Source organism: Dermacentor albipictus, chromosome 10 (genome assembly GCF_038994185.2).
Source record: "Dermacentor albipictus isolate Rhodes 1998 colony chromosome 10, USDA_Dalb.pri_finalv2, whole genome shotgun sequence".
Lineage (NCBI taxonomy): Eukaryota > Metazoa > Arthropoda > Arachnida > Ixodida > Ixodidae > Dermacentor > Dermacentor albipictus.
The window spans coordinates 87,633,035-87,653,450 of record NC_091830.1 but is presented as its reverse complement, the minus strand read 5'-3'; the positions used below and the strand labels follow the sequence as shown (position 1 = coordinate 87,653,450).

Here is a 20,416-nt window from a genome sequence, read left to right as displayed (position 1 = left end):
CGGAGTCCCAAGGTAGCACAGCGGCCGCGGCGCGAGTAGGCGCGATGTACGCCGTACAGCCGGACTGTACGGCTGTACGGCGAAAGCTGCAGAAAGCATACCCATCAACCATCGCAAAGCGAATTTCGGACGCTTGGAAGCGGGTCCAAGTGGACGTTGTGGTCAAATCATTTAAGAAGTGCTCGATCACAAACCACTTCGACGGAACGGAAGACGACCTGCTACGGGATACCGAGAGCGGCGGTTCAAGCGGTGCGACGAACTCGAGTGGCAGTGATAGTGACTGAGCATCCGACACAAGCGGTGGTTTCACACTCTGCAGCGATTTTTCTTTTGAATGTTTGCAAAATAAAATGTTATTTCTCACACCCCTCTCGTCATGATGTCGCAGCGAAAAGAGGGGGGTCATTCTGGATTTTTCGAATCTAAGCACCCCCCCCCCTCACTTTGGGCATCGCGATCGTGAAAAAAAGGGGGTGCTTAGAATCGAGTAAATACGGAATATGTGAAGCTATATTTAGGTGTCGAGTGCGACTTCATTATTAACTAGATTCAGCTGCATAATATGATATGGATGAAAGAAAAAAAGTGAGTCAGTGGTGTTCTAGATAAGGTTAAGAGGAAGGAGCAGAGTTGGGCAGGTCATGTGATGGATGTGGCAGATAACTGGTGGTCCATCAGAGTAATAGAATAGGTGCCAAGGGAAGACAATCTTACTAGACGGTGGCATGTGATTAGGCATGGAATTCGCAGGCATGGAATAGAGTCAGCTAGGTAACTAAAGTCGGCTAAAACAAAACAAGGTGAAGTAAAGATTACTGGGAAAAGCTGTTGCCCTGGGCAGTGGACATAAAATAGGAATAATGATGGTGATGTTTCTAAATGTGCCTAGTGAATGCTAACTGCTAACTTTAGCAGTTAGCAGTTAGCATTTCAGTTATATCCTTCATGAATCATTAGGGTTATGCATCAAATAGTACTTTCAGGTTTGCTCTGCTAATATGTTTTCCTTTTCTCTTTGTCGTGTATCTTTTTTCAGACACACCGACTTTCACTTGTTGGAGGCTCCAATTTACGGGCGTTTGTAGCCGGTGTCCTTCGCTTCCTGTTCAGTGATGCCGTGGGGCAGCAGTTCAGCATGCTTGGGCAACGCAAGAAGAGAAGATTGAAAGATATGGTTATTTACAGCGTCATTGAACGTAAGTTTATATTCATCCAGCAGTCATTTTGAAGAAACAGCTACGCTACATTTCTCAAGTTTTCATGTTCAGTAGCACCTCGCTACAGTCGCCAACCAATATTTCAGATATATCAGGGACCACTTAAAAGTATGAATTATTGCGAGTGCAAAGAAATGCATTCATCAGAAGTGACTTTATTCCACAGATGACAGGCCAAGCTTTTCAGTACATTGCTGCATGCACGTATGCTTGCTTGCAACCTGTTCATTCTGTCGTAAGCGAGGAATGCAAGAAACAAACATGGCATGAAAGAAAAAGGGGGTGGATACAGGACATGTAAAATGTTGTGTACCACAGTTGCGTACACAGCACCTGAAGGAGTCAAATGGTCAGTCTCTATTGCGGCCACTTTCATGCTGTCACTACAAATAGAGTATGGTTAATGTGTGCCCTTGTAACTAAATAGAGGTTGACTCCAATATGCTGTTGGCCGAATGAATATCTGACACTTTGCTCGCTTCATCACAGGCCACGTGGGCACCGACATCGAGGGTAGTGTTGGCGCCATCATGAGCCACTTGGTATTCCTGAGCGATAAGGATTTCCAACACCATGCAACAAAATCACCCGTAACTCTGTTGCAACTTGACTGGATGCAAATACTGGACGCGCAGAACATGCATGACAAATATGCAAAAGCATCCTTGATAACTTAGCGGCTTGTCTCATAGTGTGGGTGCAGTTCATCACTATTGGCCTCGAGCTCCACCACTGGAAAAGCTGGCGCCACCGTCGGTGGTGGCGCCAGCTAAAACATGTATAGTACTGATCACATAATTTGTTGCTTCTCACTTTGGTTTTGTTAAGTGTGTACGTCAGATTCTGAAATGTTGTATAATGTTAAAATGCCGCTTTTGAAGAAATCTTCGAAGCTCCCCATCCCCTCAGTGCATGCAGTGCTTAATTAATAATTCTTGGTGCTCCAACATGCAAGACTCAGAAGGTGATCCAATGTTTCAGAGGCCATTAGGAGCAACTCTACATATGACAATGCAACATCCTATGCGATTCGTGATGCGGCGGGATCCTGGCTCAAGAACTGCACTGCGAGGATGATGACTGCTAAAAAGTAATTCTTATGCATGTTATCGATGTCCCTTAGTTTTGGAGAAAGGAAAGAAAAAAAAGCAGGTAGCATCACATGATGAACGTGAAGCCAGAATAAGTTGGCCCAACACATGTTCATGTCAGAGTTCCTATGACAGTAGAAATAACTGTTCTTACGGAAGATTTTTGTTCATCGTCACACTCGCACTCCATCGAGACAAAGTGGATGCTGTTTAAAAATGAAATGCAACCACTCACAGCAATATTTGTTCCAGTTATTATACTGTTAATAAGCAAGCATAGTCCCTGTGGTTTAATAACTGAAAACACCCAATTATTAAGCAAAAACTAGTCAAACCCACTTATAACAATATTCAGGTGCCACGAAAATTGCATTGTTATACCTGATAATTATTATAACCGGGCTGCATGAAAAAAAAAGAGAGAGCAAAAACTCGCCATCCTAGCCCTGCGAAAGTGAAGGACCACTGAAGCTGCTGAAAACCACCACTACAACTGCTTAGGGTGGTAGGCAATGCTTTATGCCTTTACAGTAATGGTAGTGGTGCTGTTTTACCGTAATGGTATGAACGGGAGTAATCATAACTTTGACAGTGCACCACCACCCACAGCAGTGCTGCAACAACACTGAAAGCAGTAGCTAGGCTGGTTATTTTAAATACGAAGGGCTAGGGGCGTCATGCCCCATGCCTCAAGTTGGCGTCGCCGCAGAAGCTTGTGCAGCAGTAGTCTTTACAGGGAAATATAAGCGGGGAGTGCTACGTGCTTCACATTGCTATCACGAGCACCTTATCGATAATGTGGTTCGGATGCTTGTTTTGAGCTTGCTCTGTATGTTTTATGCATGATTCAAAAGAATGTATGCACTGTTCGCTGCACTTTGCTGAGTGTGTGGAGCCTCTGCCTTACAAGGGTATGAGCCGTTGCATTATTTGTTTGCTTAGTGGGCTTTGAGCCATTGGTGACGATAATTTTTGACGTGCTGTTCTGTATGTTGCATGCGTGATTGCACAGAATGTAACCACTGTTACATTGCTCAGTGCTTGTAGCCTCTACTTTACGGGGCTAGAAGCCTTTCCATTTTTAGCTTGATTATGGGGGTATAAGCCATTGATGATGAAAGTTTTCTGTCGACGGACATAAAGGAATCCCAAGATCGTCGCCGTATACAGATTCACTCTAAAATATAGGGGGATGGCTGAGCTGTTGTGAGAAAACTATAAGGGTGGGGAGGCCAGTGACTCTCCCCACCACCTTCGTCCATCTTGCTGCTGATTGTGTTCACTAGTTTAACTGTTTAACTCTGTTTCCTGCACACTCCTTGCGCTTTTAACAAGCCATGGCTGTCAGCGTTCAAGAATGTCACTGCTGTAACAAGTGCAGAGAGGGATCACAGGCGGCAAGCGACATGCGAGCTTCACCAGGGCATGGCTTTTGTGGCCCCAAAGGGGTCTTTTGAAATATGCAAGAAGGTTTACGCAGCAGCCTGTCAGCTTGAGAAATCTAGAAGAAATGCTGGGGTGAGATCGCCACGCGGATCTTGCCACGTACTTCTCACGAGCTTGCACTAGAAAACCCCATGTCCACCAACCTTGCTCGCTTTACACGAAGTTTGCTTTCATCCTTCTCCAAGTTCCACATAGTTCAGCGGAAGGTCGCTCGCAAAAGCACCCAAGTAACCACGGATATCCGTGGGACGTCCACCATAAGTCCCAACGTCCACCCATCCGGATATCCAACACGGACGACCGTGGGACGTACAGGAGAAGTCCATATCCTGTTTGGATGTCCGAAGGACATCCCACCGGGATGTCCATGGGACATCCCATTTTGAACGTCCGCTGGCTGTCCATAAATAAGCATGCCCAGGATATACACTAGGGAATTATATATAAACTAGCATAAATATATTGCCGGAAATTTTAGTCTGTTCATATTATATTTGTTTATTTTTGTTCTCTATCGGACACAGTTCATTCTTTTTTCAAAGCAAAATAAATATATTTCCAACTTGATATAAGTTCTGCCCACTTTAACATCGTAGTATTAAAATACGATTTTTTTTATATCGGTGGGTCATACAAACAGTTTGTAGTTTGCTTTAAAAAAATGGTCCTGACCTCCGAACATGTAACTGGGACGCTATGTAGGTTCAGGTTTATCATTGAAACAAGAAGTAAAACACGATGTTGGGCTAGTTGGTGCATTGTATTAAGAAAAAACCAGCAAAAAAAAAAAAAGACGGACACAGGAAACGTACACAAGACAGGCCCCTTCCAGCCTCTTTCCTGTCGTCTCGTATGTTTCCTGTGTGCGCCTGTTTTTGGCTGGTTTCTTAAAACAGGAAGTAGTCTACAGTGTTCAATTGTGCATACAATAATATCATTATAGGTAACAAAAACAAATCTCAAAGGCTACGCTTTTGGTGGCCGCGTGCGTTGAAAGCGATTACGAAAGCTATAATGCGTCAGAGCCGCCATGCATTGACGGTAATCTCAAAGGCTATGTTTTTCTGGCGCCAACAGCGTTAGCAGAAACTAAAAACTCTAAAAGCAGATACCGAATATTCCCAGAATAAGTAAATATTTCACTGTGTAATAATACACTATCTTAAAAACCTATTTATGTTTGCGTAGATGCACGTGGAAGTGTTAGAACCTTGGCAAAGCAGAACGCTTCAGTCATCCAATCCAATCCAAGCTCTAGCCATCGTCGCCACGCCATTTTTCATTCTGCGATCGTTTTAAGGGCAGTGGAGCAGCGTTTGTCACCTACCGTGCCTACCGAAGTCTCCTACTCAGCTACCAAGGTATGACAGCTACATCGATTTCTTTTTTAATTCGTTTGGGTATTGAAATGTGTTTTCTTCACAGGTGCCAGGATGCCTAGACTGCGGGAGAAGCCGCACGCGCGAAAAAGAGCGTCGCTGGAAACAAAGACGATATTCGAGGACTTCGGATCTCGCACCGGCAGCCAGCAGTGAACAGCTCGAGAATTCGCAAGTCTAGAACTGTGCAGTGGCGCGTATACCCCGCACGCATGCATTATCATGTGCGGTCGAGCTGTCCCTGCAAACATTTGTACGCCTTGTGATGCTGGTCGCTGCACCGAGGCGACATCGGAAGTTCAGGACGGTGGTTGTGACACTACGTGCACTAAGGACAATGTGCCTTGCTTCCCTGATGGATATATACTCTACGTGACGCTTCGGATGGTTCACTTCGCTGTGAGAACGGAACAGGATCCCTTAGGAGAGGTCTACGCACAAGTCAATGCGGGTTCTCTGGTAAGCAGGACCCCGGAGTCTACATTTGCTTTAGCTACCGCGGACTCTTCATCGGCGCCCTTTGATTCTCCTGGCAAACAGCTTCTCCTGACTAATGCGCTCATGATTAGAGCTGTAGCCGTGAGTAGCGGCAAGATCGCCTGCTGATCTCTACGAAAATAAAAAGCTCCTTTTAAAAAAGTGAAGAATATATTAGTTGTTTTTATCTACAAGTTTGTTTAATATCGTGAGAATATGGTCACTACGGCCACGGCGGGGACATTGTAAACGAGAGTACGCATTCGATGGCCAAGTGAGTTTTAATAATTGTAAGAACGCACTACGCCACGAGAAAGAGCTATTGTTTAAAGAAAGTGAATAATATATTAACTGTTCTTCACTAATAGTTCGTTTAGCCACGTCAGAATGTCGAGACATTGGGAACGAGAGTACGCTTTTGACGGCAAGTTGACTTACGAGAACGCACTACGTCGCGAATAACATTTTTAAGCTGCAATACCATTAAGCATGACCGTGTGGCACCCCGCGAATGACATTAAAGTTTAAGGCATTAGCCAGTTAATGTCATTTTTTGTGCCCGTGTGGCACAGTGCTAGTGAAGTGATGTAGTCAAGATTAATTCCTTCACGTCATTTCTGTTGCTTTCGCTGCTTAATAATGCTAATTCTTTTTGCTCTTTTTATTCCATGCTGCATACTCAAATGTCAAAGCAGGGTGGGCAATAAGAATTTTTGTTCTGTTCTCTACCTTGTGTTGTGCTATTGGAATTGCAAGTTTTCTTCTTTATCCGTGTATTTATTTGTTCTTTGAACAGTATGCATATATCTGCTTATTGGTCTTTTTATGTATATGTATAAGGTGACAATAAAGGTTTCATTGTATTTGGAAGTTGGTGTAAGTTTATTTCTCGTTTATTTAAAACAAGAATGCATTCAAGCATTAGACCAATGTAATATATATAATGGTCGGGTGCTTGAATGTGTCCAGGCAACTATTGTCGCTTCAAGGTATGTGTATAGCTGGAATATCCCCGGGAAGACACACACACACACACACACACACACACACATATATATATCCTGAACGTCCCCTGAATGTCCATGCTGGATGTCCGCGTCGGACGTACTACGGATGCCAAAGCGATTACCTTTGGATTTCCCAGGGACGTCCCTCGGACGTACGTCGGACATTCATGGATATCCCACGGACATCCCGAATATCCAGAAAGGACGTCCGTCGGACGTCGCCCGGATATCCGTGGTTACTTGGGCAGAGCCCCAGAGGGACTGAATCTGGTGCAAGGCCTCCTGCGAGGACAATTTTGAGGCAGCCTGACCTACGGCATCTTCGCTACCATTGTCGCTGTCTGATGCAAATTAGTTTGCGACAATTGTCTCATCGGTCGGAAGCACTTCGTTTCCAAGTCTATGGCGGCGCACTTTCTTTTCACCAGAAACGTCGTCCATCAGCCATCTTCTGTTTCAGCGATGAGTCAATTGAGGCTAAGAAACCACATGGCCAGGATCGACTTCGACACAACCAACAAAGACAAGCACAAGTAACTTAATCTGTTGGCGGAAATGTGCAGAATGAGGGGCCAGTGAGCAATCTAGGAGCAGAGCAGCGCAGTGGCACAGTCCATTCCTGTTCGGAGGGGTGGAAGGGCGACGGGAGAGGTGTGCACGGCTGCCGTCGGGGCAGTGGGCGATCGTGCGGCAGATTGAATTTCTCTTTTTCATGTTTTTTTTCCAAGGATCTTGAATTTCATCCCCTTTTGGCAAGGACACCCAGCAGCTAGACTTCAATGTTATTACCGATAATGTGGCATGGGGGCATATCAGTAAGTGGGTTATCTCACCTATCGAAAACCTACAAAAGTTGACAGTGCAGCAACTTCTCATTTTTATAAACAATATATTGTTAAAATTGCTATCGTTATAAGTGGGTTCGACTTTATTTATTTCTACGAAACATCTTAAATACAACTTCGCATGCACTAAATACTACTCTGCTGTAAACGAGTACATCGCATTAATTATGCAAGCCAAAAATACCATTTACTATAACACTCTATCATCTATGCTACAGGAATTGCAAATGGTTTTAGAAAACCATTAAACCTGAGGACACAAGCATAATTTCAGTATGTAATATTAAGTTCTGCCCTACCTAAATATCAAATACTATATTAAGCTCTGTCTTCACCCACAAATCTACTCAGAACCTTCCTTTTTTTGCCATCCTGTGTGCATTCCCTCGTGTGCTGTATTTCCTTTGTCCGATTAGTATTGCTAGTGCCATTGATAAACTAAAAACTTGTTATCAGCTGTAATTGACAATATAAATGCTAAAGTACTGACAAACACTAAAGTATAACTAGTTTCATTTTGTCACTCAATAGAGCTTCAGTTCCCATTGACTGGCCAATTGGGAAGGTCATTCTTGTCTTTAAGAAAGGTAACTGGACATCACCAGTTAATTGTCACCCCATATCCACCACCACATTCTAAGAAAAGTTTACACCCTTTGGAGTGTATATTTGCTACACAACAATAATCGTTATCTGTCTTGCCTGCATTTCCTTTCTTGAAAATGCTGCGCTCGTCATTTCCCGTCAGGAATGCTATGTCATGCTGATAACGTGCATGCCGTTCGTTACTGGAAAGTACCGGGTTGCCACGTTAAAGAAAGGAAATGCGGACAACACAGATGACGATTATTGTTGTGTGGCAAATATACAGGGTGCAACAAGAGTGCAATGTACGTTGCAAAATAATGGAGAGTATTGCGCATTCTGAAGTAACGCATTTCCTGTCTTCTAACAACTTTTGTCACCCAAGTAAGCATGGCCTGCTATTTTACTTCATGAAATTCACTCGTTTCTTGATTTCGAAAAGACACTTGATAATGTTCTTCACCATCACTTATTGCTCAAGCTATCATGTTTTAGACCTGCCTGTGTTCAACTAGATTTTCAACTCTTTAGCTGATAGACAGCAGGTTTTTGTTGCTAATTCTTGTAGGTCTCCATTCTCTTGTGTAGCCTCTGGCTTTTCCCAAAGTACTGCATTAGGCCCTCCTCCTCTTTTCAATTTATTTAAATGACTTCCCGCTCAACATCAATTCTCACATAAGACTTTTTGCCAACGGCTTTGTTCTATGCAGCCCGTGGTTCAACCGTCTCAGTCTTTCCCACTTGAAGAATGATCTTAAAATACAGGACTGCTGCAGCAACTGGTTAATGTCCATCAATATTAACAAGACCTTCGTAATGTCTTTTCACTGGCATCATAATTACACAGCCTCCACTTACACACTCCCATGAAGCTCTTTTAACCACTACTAACACCATTAAATATGTTGGTACAGCCAAATCTCGCTATAATGAAATAATAGATGTAACTAAGTAAAATTCCCCTCAGTATCCTCATTGAGGTTCATTTTGCAGTACATACAGTAAAGGATATAATGAAGTAATTAATATAGCAAAGTGATTCTGGCTTCCCCTTCAACGTCATTGTAACAAGGTTTTCCTGTGATATAACATGGTCGCAACATGTTGTCAACATGACTAATTCTGCTAATCGAGTCCTGCATTGGCACCTAACCTAACCTAACCTAGCATTGGCAACCACCACCACCACAAAACTAATAGCTTGTAAAACACTTGTGAGGCCTAAACTTGACTTTGCTAATGCCACTTTTATGAATCATCAAACTAACCTTACAAATATGCTTGAATCCGGCCACAACCATGCTTTCATATTTATTAATTTTAATTACTCTAACAATATTAGTTTACCTGCAATAAAATCTCAGCTTGGCGTTCATCCTATTGCCTGCCATTGTAAACTTACACGTTTGTGTCTTTATCATGAATTTTTCTATTCCTTGTCATCAGGAGATATGTATTCATCAGACTAGACTGCATTTCCAATCGAACTCTGTATCTTGCAAATGAAACCGTACAAAGACTTTCCAGTGGTCCTTTTTCTACATATCGTAGTGGGCTGGGACGACCTTCCCACACACATTGCCATGTTAACAGATCATACCAAATTTAACATTTTAAGTGAGAACTGCAGTGTTCATTGCCCACCCCTCATGTAAATATGTCCCTCTCCGACCCTTGAGGTATGAGTGAAACTAAGTGTCTTCCAACTCCGCACTGACAGCACGCTGTTCTGGAAAAACAACATGCACGACTGCAATGTGCGGTTGCCGCACACGCATCTAGTGATGTGGATGACGAATGTTTATGTTGAGATGGGAATCGAACAGCACAAATGACGGGACACAGTGAAGACAACACTGACCAGCAACCAGTGTTAATTGCATATCAACTGCATTGCTATAAAAGAGAATCTGTGCAGAAATCATAAGAACATCAATTCACCACTTGCCACGGTTTTGTCGACATGCTATCACACATTCGATGAGTAGCATATTTCACTACAATGTACAGATATAGGAGGCACGTGAACACAAGAACTGCCATGTTGGTATATGTGAAAAGCTTTGTTAAGTCTAATGGGCGCGTTGCTCTTTGTAGCATTCCAAAAGCACGCAGTCTTCAAGATATCTCTTACAACCACATTTTTTACAATGTTCTGCCAAATGACTGGCAGCTGAGCCCATTGCAATCAATGACTGCAATATGTTGCAACAAACTACTGAAGTGGCACAAGCATATTGAGAGAAAATGCACACAGAGTCGTTGGCAAGGCACCCACCAAGGTGGCAAGATGAACAAGGTGTACATTGATGAAAATCTGCTGGGAATGAAGCGCACTGGGTCAAGTACACTGAGCACTGGGCCACATGTCTGGTTGACCTTTAGAGGTTTGCAAAAGAGTAAAAAGGTTAAGGGGGTGGTTTCATGGAGTGTTGGGTTGCAAAGGCTGGCCCACATTACGTCATGTCCATGATCCATAGGCCTGGGTCTGTATGGAGCATAGGCCTGTGTAGTTGGTCTTTTATGTGCTCTTGGTAAGCGCGATTAAACTATGGTTAAAGTAATCAGTTAATTTTTCTGATAAGGATTGTGGAAATTACAAGGTGGGAGATCTAGGCATTAACAATATGCCATCGTCCTTGATGTAGCAAAGCACTCCAAAAACACTCATTTCAATGTCAGCAAACTTCAAGGTCAATAAAAAAAGCGTGCATGCTTGCGCGTGGGAATAACACACTGACATGAACAAATTGCTCTATCACTGGCACCTGTGGGCTGTCACGCAGGTCTACGACACCGTAGTGGAGAAAGAATAGACAAAGCCTTGAAAGCCTCAGGAGAAAGTGACCAATCGTCTATGCAAGGTGATGGGTGCTCCCTCCTGCGTGCAGCGGAATATCATTTGGCTCACTTGTTCATGGCAGCATGGTCTGCAGATCACAAATATTTCCTTGTCATGTTCAAAAATTGTTGCAGTGTACCTTTATTGCTAGCTTTTTCTTTTTCTATGTAGCTTGTGAATTTGGTGGAAAATAAAAGAGAATTCTTAAGTAATAATTTGTTCTCAACTGTGCTAGAAAACTTTGTAATCCATCTTTTTTTCTTAACTTCCAGGAAACTTGGCGAAGATCCCAGTGACTCAAGCTCCTGTGACTAAGCATTCAGAGTAGCAACTCAATTTTTTTTTATCATCTGCTCTCAAAGTTGGGGCTGTGCTATAGCTCAGAGTTTTGACAGCACACTCTCACACAATCTTGTATTGAGGCAAATTCGTCCGTGCATTTTCGTGCATTTCGATTCATAGGGGCCGCACAATGCCTGTAGAAAAAAAATGTGGAGTGTGTTAGGTATGAAGCAGACACTCGCAAATTGTTTTCAAATAAAGATTGCACCTTTTACGAGTGGTGTTATTGAATATGAAATGCTGCCGCTTCCGGGCACTCACGGCACCAATGCTTCATTTCTCTATTCCTACAGAGCTGGAAGCTTCGGTCGCACGAAACAATGCCCACCATGCTCTGCCAGTCGTTACGATAACCTTTTTTTTTCTACGTAATCATGCTCTGCAAACTTTGTTCATTCACAGAAATCAGTATCATTTTTCGCCGCACCAGATGGCACCACCACCATATCAAGCAGGCTGCAGAAAATATCCAGACTTGGCACACTGCAATGCAATGTCAAAATATTGAGCAGGAGAACCATAAGGAACATTCACTTTCCACTAATGATGGGGTGCAGAGCTTATCAGAGCATTAACTGATCAGTGCAATCAGGGTAGTCAAGACATATTTAGCGTATTTGAAAGAAAAGAAAAAGCAGGGAAGAGATAAAACCAGGGTCACTACTGGCACAGATAACTTCAAGAGATAGGCAAAATGCGAGACTGCAGCAGATATAGTAAAACTTGATAACCTGAAGCAAGCTAGGTGACTGCCTATTCGTCATCACTCCACTTCAGAGGCGATTCCGTTAGAAATCGACTGTCGTGAGCAGATGGAGTTATTGCATATAGTCTCAAAGTAAGCATAGTTGCGAATTTGTTTTATGTTTGCCAGTTGCAATTCTGTTCATAGAGTGCAGTCAATTGGTTCAAGAAGCAACCATGTGCTCCTGAGAAGTTGCCACTAAGCAACAGCTAGACAAGACTGGGTATAGCAGTGCCACCTCTGGTCATGTTGCAGCTCTTGTCTGGTGACCAACACGTAAGCAACTGCTTTCAAAATTGCCATTTTCATTTCCTTCTGTCTTTCTTTGATGGTAGAGAACAGTTGTGTTAAGATGAAGACTTAGCTCCAGGCCTGCTCTGACATGAGGCCAATTTCTAAAGAAAATTGTAAATTAAATGTAGAAGAAAAAGCAGACGGCAAAAATGCAGAACTATATCATCATACCCTGGTCATCAACCATTTTGCAAAAGTGTTAACTTGTACAGAATCAGTAAACCATACATGGAGTACATTTTAGGCGTACTAGAGGCTTGGTGTACCAGAAGTTGTTGCAAAAGTGACGGCTGAAGGAAGTGGAGATAATATAACAGTAATTGTTCACTCGCACTACCATAGTATTGAGTGCAAGAGTTAATTACACTAGAAATGATATCCATGTAACATAGTGAGATGGGCACAACACAAAAGGATGTGTGGAGCATGTAGTCTATTTATTCAGAAATAGGTGAGGGTACAGTTAAACCTCGATACAACATACTTCAATATAACGAAATTCTTAATATAACGAAGTATTTAACTTCTTTTTACTTCATTCCCCTTCATAACCACTTGTCCATAGAATATTGTGTAATTAGAACATCAGTATAACAAAGTATGTTTGTAAGCAATTCCAGTATAACGAAATTTCGCTTCCACAGCAAAGGAATGCCAAGACAGTAAATTTAAGCTTCTGTGGATGCAGATGGTCAAATGATTGAACTACAGAACGCACCTCCCAAATCGTGCGCGGCATGACAAGAGCGACCGCCTAAGTGGAACTGCATCATGTTCTGTATAAAGTCTCAGTGCAATAAAATTCTATCACACCCTGCGCATCTGGCGCTTTAGGGGCGAGTGAAACTCTGCGAGGGTAAGAAAGATGGCGGCTTCACACACAAGTGCTGCCTACCTCCATGAGCCAAGGAACATGGGGGAGGGGAGCGAGCCCGGGGTAATGCATATACTCAGTGGCGTAGCAACAAGCAACAAGGGGGGGGGGGGGGGCCGTGGGCCCCGGGTACAGGGGGCCAGTAGGGGGGGGGGTGTTATATACGTCTGAAGACACCCGAAAATTGTTGATATTCTCGCCTTCCTCGACTACACCCGGAGGGGGTAGGGGGACAGAAGAGCTAAGGGCCCCGCGTGCCAGACGACCTAGCTAAGCCACTGCATATACTGTATACTATATACTTTATATACTGTATAACACAAAGTAATATTTGTGCGTGCTGCATTTGCACGCTAACATTGCACCTGTTAGCGTTTTTCTGGAACTGGGTTCTAGCCTGCATTGTGAACATCTCTGCCTCAAATCTAAACGCACAGCCACGCTTAACATGGCACACGTACACAAACAATGCTGCGGCATTGTATGCATGTGTGTGTGCATGTGTGCGTGCATATTTGTGTGGGTGCATATCCGTTTTCCCATCTACCAGGGTAAATGGATAGTCAGTAGTTGAATAGGTACCGCATCGGGCTGCTGTGTTAAAGGGCCCCTCACCAGGCCCCATAGCAAATTTTGGTTTCATGCTGGAAGTTGTTATGTGTCATCTAGGAAGCGTTCTGCCGCAAAAAAGAAATATTTCAAATTGGCTCATTAATAGCCGAGATAGAAATATTTCACTGCCGCAAACCCATGATTTCAGCAGGCGGGCTCCACTGCATAGCGAGGCTCCCTCTCCACTTGCCCCGTCAAGCCTGTGCAAGCGAAATTCCTCCCCTGCGTTCTCCCATGCCAGACCTCGAGGATCACGTGACACATAAGTCACGGGTCCCGCCTCTACTTTTTTTTTCCTCCTTGCTTTTTTTTTTTTGTCGACGATGCGCATTTCCTCTGGTTTATCCGCTGGCAGTTGCGTGCGAGGTGTTATCGTTTTTCGCAGCGCAGGATTTTGTGCGCTATGCACAAGGACACATGACTAGTGGTATAATTCAGTGCTACACGAATACTGAGGCAGAACAATCGGATCGCAGAGCATGAACATGTGCTGGAATAGTAAAAAATAGCATAGTTTCGACACCTGTACACGTGACTGCACAATCGAGGGACCAAGCAGACGAAACGGAAATACATCGCTCTTGTTTCGGTGCGAACAAAAAGACACATAGGCATTGCGGACACAATTACGTAGGCGCAAGAGCCCGACTAGGTCACCATCCCTCTCCAGGCGGTTTCGCCGCAAGAGGGAAACGTCGTTCGGATTGAAATTTCAGGCGTTTCCGCGGGGCTTAACGATGTAATTCTTGGTGAACATGATCGTTGGCGCGCATTGTATGCTCTGCGCTTGTCAGCTCAAATGGCCCGGCCTAGTGAGGGACCCTTAAAGGTTCAAAACAGGGTTCAAAAGTAAGCATCTGGCCAACTTGGATCACAGAGTACATGGCAATGTGTACATACGTCCTGCTCTTCAATGAACCTCTTACACGCCGACATATGGGGTCACTGTAGATGCAGGACTGTGTAGGTATTGCTGTTTGAAGAAATGCTTTGACGCCAGCATGGAGCCCTGGTTATGTAAAATTCGATCAGTGCTGGTCTTGAACGAACCTCTTCGATGCAAACTAGGGTAACTGGGTATCTGCCGCTCGTAATTGTATGTCTTTAATGCCAACTTAACTAGGTATGTGCCACTGGGGATGTGCTGCTATACAATTACAGTAAAGGGTATGGACCGCTCTTCAATTAACTTCTCGCATACTTGGGTCACTGATTATGTGCCACTAAGTGTGTGGCAAGTGAGGCAACGAGCGAGAAGCAGCCACCGCCATGCCAGTGCTTCTTGTCTTAGAGGCCACAAACAGATTTCTGATGACGATCGATCTGTGGTGTTTTGTGGTGCAAGGGTCACGCACGGCCCAAGAGTGGCAGGCTAGTGTTACATGAGTTCAAAATGTAGCTATGAATTACGAAAGTTAGATGTGACGTTGCTGTAAAGAGGCCTTAAGAACAGTCGCTATAAAATGCATAAAATGTATTTGTAGTAAGATAGTGGCAATGACTAATGAAATGTTTGAGCAAAAAAGGCACATTGTGAAAGTATGATATGATCTGCTAGAGTATGTCAGAGAAGCACTACTGCTTTAACAGAAACCTTGCAACACAAGGGTCTGGAGGCATGTGCTATACAAAACACTTATCACAGGAGCATCCTCTGGCGAGAGGATGTGCTACGAATTTCTGGAACTAATAACATGCAACGCGACATCATTCAGCTTACAAAACGACACTGCTTGGACAGCAACTGCCTCGAGGGAAGTTCAGAGGTTTAATTGCTGACGGGCAACACCCTTATCGACTATTACGGCTACACTTCCCGAAGAGGCAAGCAAATCGTCGCGGTCATTGCGGAATGTGGCATATTGCCTTAGAAAGTTTGTCTGTGTTAATTATATGTGTTTCTTGGACACTCAGCACGTTTGGACTGAATTTGCAGAGGAGCTCTTTAACATTGTCAAGATTGTGGAGAAGCCCTCTCATGTTCCATTGTTAACATTTGGGTATCCATAATTTGGAAGAAGTTAGTGCTGTGTGCCTAGAAAAAACGCGGTTACAGGGCCCATTTTCAATCCAGTAATGCGACACTTTTCTTTTTTGGAGCGGCCAAGAGAATCTCACTGATCCTTAGGCACTAGTAGTATTGTATGGCTAAGAGTCAAGGCTTTTGCGAGACGTTGGACACCTGCTCTTGTGAGCGGTTTGTTTGACAAGACGGCAGCTCTTCTCAAGGGATGAGGCTCTTGAGGCCACCAGCCCAGAGGTCGATGGCCTCTTCTTCTGGGATGGTGGAGCAGCGCTAGCAGCAGCCGCCAAGGGGCAGATGACCTCACCGTCGGCTCACTGCATGTGGGCCAAACAGCCAGCAGAGACCATTGTAGCACTGCCTCCTGACGCGCCACTTCAGCGAAGCTATTGTTTGGCAAGAAGGTGACCCACCTCCGTGCCTCCTTAAGCTAAATATTCCCTGTGATTTTGAATGCCACCATTTCTTCTTTTTTTTTTCCAAGATAGGCAGGACCGCAAGTATGTGGCGTACTCCCCATCACTATTCACACATTGTGAAGTGTTTTTGCATGATTCGAACTGATGTTCATGGTCACTACATTTGGCACAGGTTAGTTGGCCTCGGCACTTGTGAGAACTGTGGCCAATCTTTTGGCATTTAAAGAATCGGAGGGGATGTGGAATATGCCCTGATTTTCACATAACCTGTCTCGATTGTATCAAAGGCAAACTTTAACCGAACATCAGAATAAGATGCTTAGTCTATTTCTTTACCATCTTGACTCATTTTGATCTGTTATACACTTTTCTGATCACAATTTGCTCACTCCAGCCTTTAGTTCAGACTATTTAAGATCAATAAGATCACTATCGGATGTGAAACCATGGCTGCAGTGTTCATGGTACAATGAGGGGTCACATTCACTGGAACATCCGCACAAGACACAAGATTCACCAGCCTTTCATATTAGACAGTTTTAGTTACACCTACGTAGATGGTTCACGTACGCAAACGTGAAAAGCCTACGTACATTACGTGCACGCCATCTGAAACGCTTTTAGCTACACGTACGCGACGCACGCCAAAAGGGACCCCGTAGCTCCAATCAGGAAATGTGAACACGGCGGTAGCCAATTCAATCCTGTCGCCCTGTTTCGATGCGAGCCGTCTGCGCACGCGCGGCCCGCTATCGCTTGTTCGTGATCTTGCGGAACTCCAGCGCGAAGCTGTCTACGTGCGTAAGAAACGCACTCAAAGAAATGAATCTCACGTACGTCTGTGAGACCAGCGCGCGGCCGCTACGTTTTACGCATGCGCACTGCTGACACGTAGAAGCTCTACGTACGCAAAGCCTCTACGTACGTGTAACTAAAACTGTCTATTATTACGATATCATCGACCGTTCTGAACACTCTCCGACCGATGCTGCTCTACGCCTCTTCGTCCTCCGCGACGGTACTCTGTACCGTCGTAACCTTACATCCGGACGGCTCTGAGTTCCTGCTTGTCATACCTAAACACCTCCGCTCAACCGTTCTACAAGAGCTCCACGATGCACCAACGGCAGGACACCAATGTGTATCTCGAACCTATGACCGTGTACGTCGCCGTTTTTTCTGGCCGGGCCTAGCCCATTCCGTACGACGTTACGTCGCCGCTTGTGAGCTTTGCAAACGACGCAAGAAGCCTTCCCAGCTCCCCGCTGGTTACCTGCAGCCACTCGAGATCCTTGCCGAGCCCTTCCATCGTGTCGGCTTGGACCTTCTCGGCCCATTTCCGAAATCCACATCAGGGAACAAGTGGGTTGCAATCGCGGCGAACTACGCTACCCGATACGCCGTAACCCGTGCTCTTCCGACCAGTTGCGCAACTGATGTTGCGGACTTCCTCCTACATGATATCATTTTGATGCATGGTACTGCGCGTCAACTGCTTACAGGCCGTGGCCGCACCTCTGTGGCCAAAGTCATTTACGAGATCATGTCTGCCTGCTCAATACAGCATAAGTTTGCCACCTCCTGCCACCCCCAAACGAAAGGCCTCACTGACCGTTTGATCCGCACCCTTACAGACATGCTATCCAAATACGTTTCAGACGACCACCGTGACTGGGACCTGGCTCAACCTTACATTACCTTTGCATACAACTTTTCCCGTCTCGAAACTGCTGGCTTTTCCCCGTTTTACCTCTTGTATGGCTGCGAATAACCGACGCTACCACTGGGCACTGTGCTTCTGTCCGCCACAGCTTCAACTAGCGATTATGCCCGTGATGCAATCACCCATACAATGCTCGCCAACTTGCACGCGCTCGTCTACAAGTGTCTCAAGACAAGCAGGAACAACGCTACGACCTCTGTCACCGTGATGTCCATTTTGTGCCCGGCGCCCTCGTGTTGCTTTGGTCACCATCGCGTAAAGTAGACGTATGTGAAAAACTGCTTTCCTGTTACACAGGTCGCGTGCTCCGCAAAGTGAGCGGTCACCTATGAAATCGTTCTAGCCACGCCTACTACGTCCTCCGCTGTGACAACCAGTGACATTTTCCACGTTGCCCGACTCAAGCCCTACAACTCTCCGTGCACCTTGGATATTTAACAGCACCGTGACGGTGCTTTTGCCGCCGGAGGGTAATATTACAATATCATCGAGCGATGCTCAAGAGACGAGCCGCCGCGAGAACGACGAAGTTGGTCGGTGCCCTTGGCATGAGCGTCAGCCTGGCTGCCTGGCTCCAGTGTAAATAGCGTGAAAGTAGCATCTTTCGCCTGTTTCGCCTGATTCTTATCTTGAAGTTCCAGAAGGAGTCCTCCACTTGCTAGCTTGGACACATTAATTTGTAGCCTTGACCTAGAACTTCAATTAGTGATTTCAAAATCAGAAAAAGAAAAATAATTCTCGCTGCCTTTGTGGTTTTCTCGGAGTGTACGACATGAAATCTTGGGAAATTCCCATTTTCATGGCCAAAATACCTGAATACTTTTTTGGCGCATCCTCATTTCTTAAGGCGATCAGGACATGGGGGAAAAGAACTTGCCATAGATATATGTAGAATTTTCGGCGGCACCGCCGGCCACCCAGCATGGGGTGTAATGAGGGAATGCAACAGGACCACGAAAATAAGTTCTTGCATGTGCCAGCTGTATGACACTACTGTAAGTATATAAGTCTGTTATATAACCAAAGTTGGCTATCCCACACAAGCTTAAGGCTGTTGCCGAAGTCGGGCCAACCGTTTTGCAGTCGGCCGGAGACGTCGGGCAGACTTGTTGCCACGGACTTTTTGTTGCTTGGGTTTCCGTATCTTCCTAGATGTTTTTACATTTTTTTAAATTTAAAACAACTACTGTACGCATCTTTAATAATATGCATGAGCGTATCATAGGCCGTATCAGCATCGTTACACTCGAATACTGGTGCACAGTTTGCACTTCGAAGTTGGTTTCGAAAGTCAGTCATTGTTCCCACTGGACCACAGATCTCCAGTGAATGTCCAAAGGACGTCCTACAAAGGATATTTTGATGTCCGTCGGACATCCCTAGAAGTCCCGATGATGTACTACGGATGTCCATAGGATCGTCCGACGCAAGAGAATTTCACATTCCACGAACGTCCATCGTACATCAAAATCAAATTTTCGGACGTCCGCAGGACCTTTGAAGATAAGCCCACTGGAGCACCAGCGTCCTACAGATGCACAGCGGAGGTCGAAAACGTGACATTCGGACGTCCCTGGGATTGACGTTCATAGAAACGTCCCCCGAACGTCATAATGGGATATTCGGACGTCCAAGAGATGTTTAAATATGGATTATTCTTATTGCATAACCCGGAGTACATCCCAAGGACATTTTTGCGAGGATGTAGGACGCTTCTGGGACATTTTACCAATCGTCCAAAGGACGTTTGTGGGACATTTGGTTGGGGATTGAGGATATCCACAGGGCGCCCATATTGATTACAAATTACCATAATTGGGACTTTCCTCAGAATGGGCCCTACAGTGCAGTAAGCCTGCTGCAGTTTACGTACCATTAACAAAGTAAGCTGGTTTTGTGATAACTTGTAGGCAATGATGAAAAGGAACTGCATGGCTCTTGAAGATCCATCCCAGCGGTGAATTTCAATTCAAGTTTATTTTGCATCTATAAATGTACAGATGACAGGAGTACAGACAAAAAGCCAAATGAATTTGGCTTGACAATTTCAATTCAATTCTTACAGAAATGGCACTGTGCACAATAAAGAGAACACAAACATAACATAATGGATAAACGAGAAAAAAAAGGTGAACATTAGTGAACATTGTATAACAGAAATGCATAAGGGTAAAAAATGAATAGAATGCTGCAAGAAATTATATTACAGAAAGTGAATAGTATGAAATGATACAAATAATACAGCCTTGAAATTCACATCTATAAATAGTAAGTTATATGCAAGCAGAGAAAATTGGTTAAGCATTCATGGCGTCAGTGTATACCAGAGCAACGCAAAAAAATCCAGGAATCCAATGAGTCAACCAAATATTTTTGTCACGCAAAAGCTGAAGTACCAGGTGATAAGCCAGGAATGCAGCCCATCGCATCTCAAAGCACGTTAAATGAAGGCTGCAGTGCAACTAAGCATTGTGCACATGGTTCCCTGCTAC

The 20,416-nt window shown here is 44.5% G+C and overlaps 2 long non-coding RNA genes across 2 annotated transcripts; both read left to right on the top strand.

Annotated features, from left to right (window-relative positions):
* The first annotated feature begins 1,045 nt into the window (after positions 1–1,045).
* LOC135910227 (uncharacterized) lies at positions 1,046–11,448 on the top strand. Its single transcript, XR_010566951.1, has 3 exons — positions 1,046–1,199; positions 2,202–2,310; positions 11,165–11,448. It is a non-coding gene; the product is annotated as an uncharacterized lncRNA (long non-coding RNA).
* On the top strand, positions 4,921–6,483 carry LOC135910224 (uncharacterized). Its single transcript, XR_010566948.2, has 2 exons — positions 4,921–5,118; positions 5,183–6,483. It is a non-coding gene; the product is annotated as an uncharacterized lncRNA (long non-coding RNA).
* Positions 11,449–20,416: the final 8,968 nt, after the last annotated feature.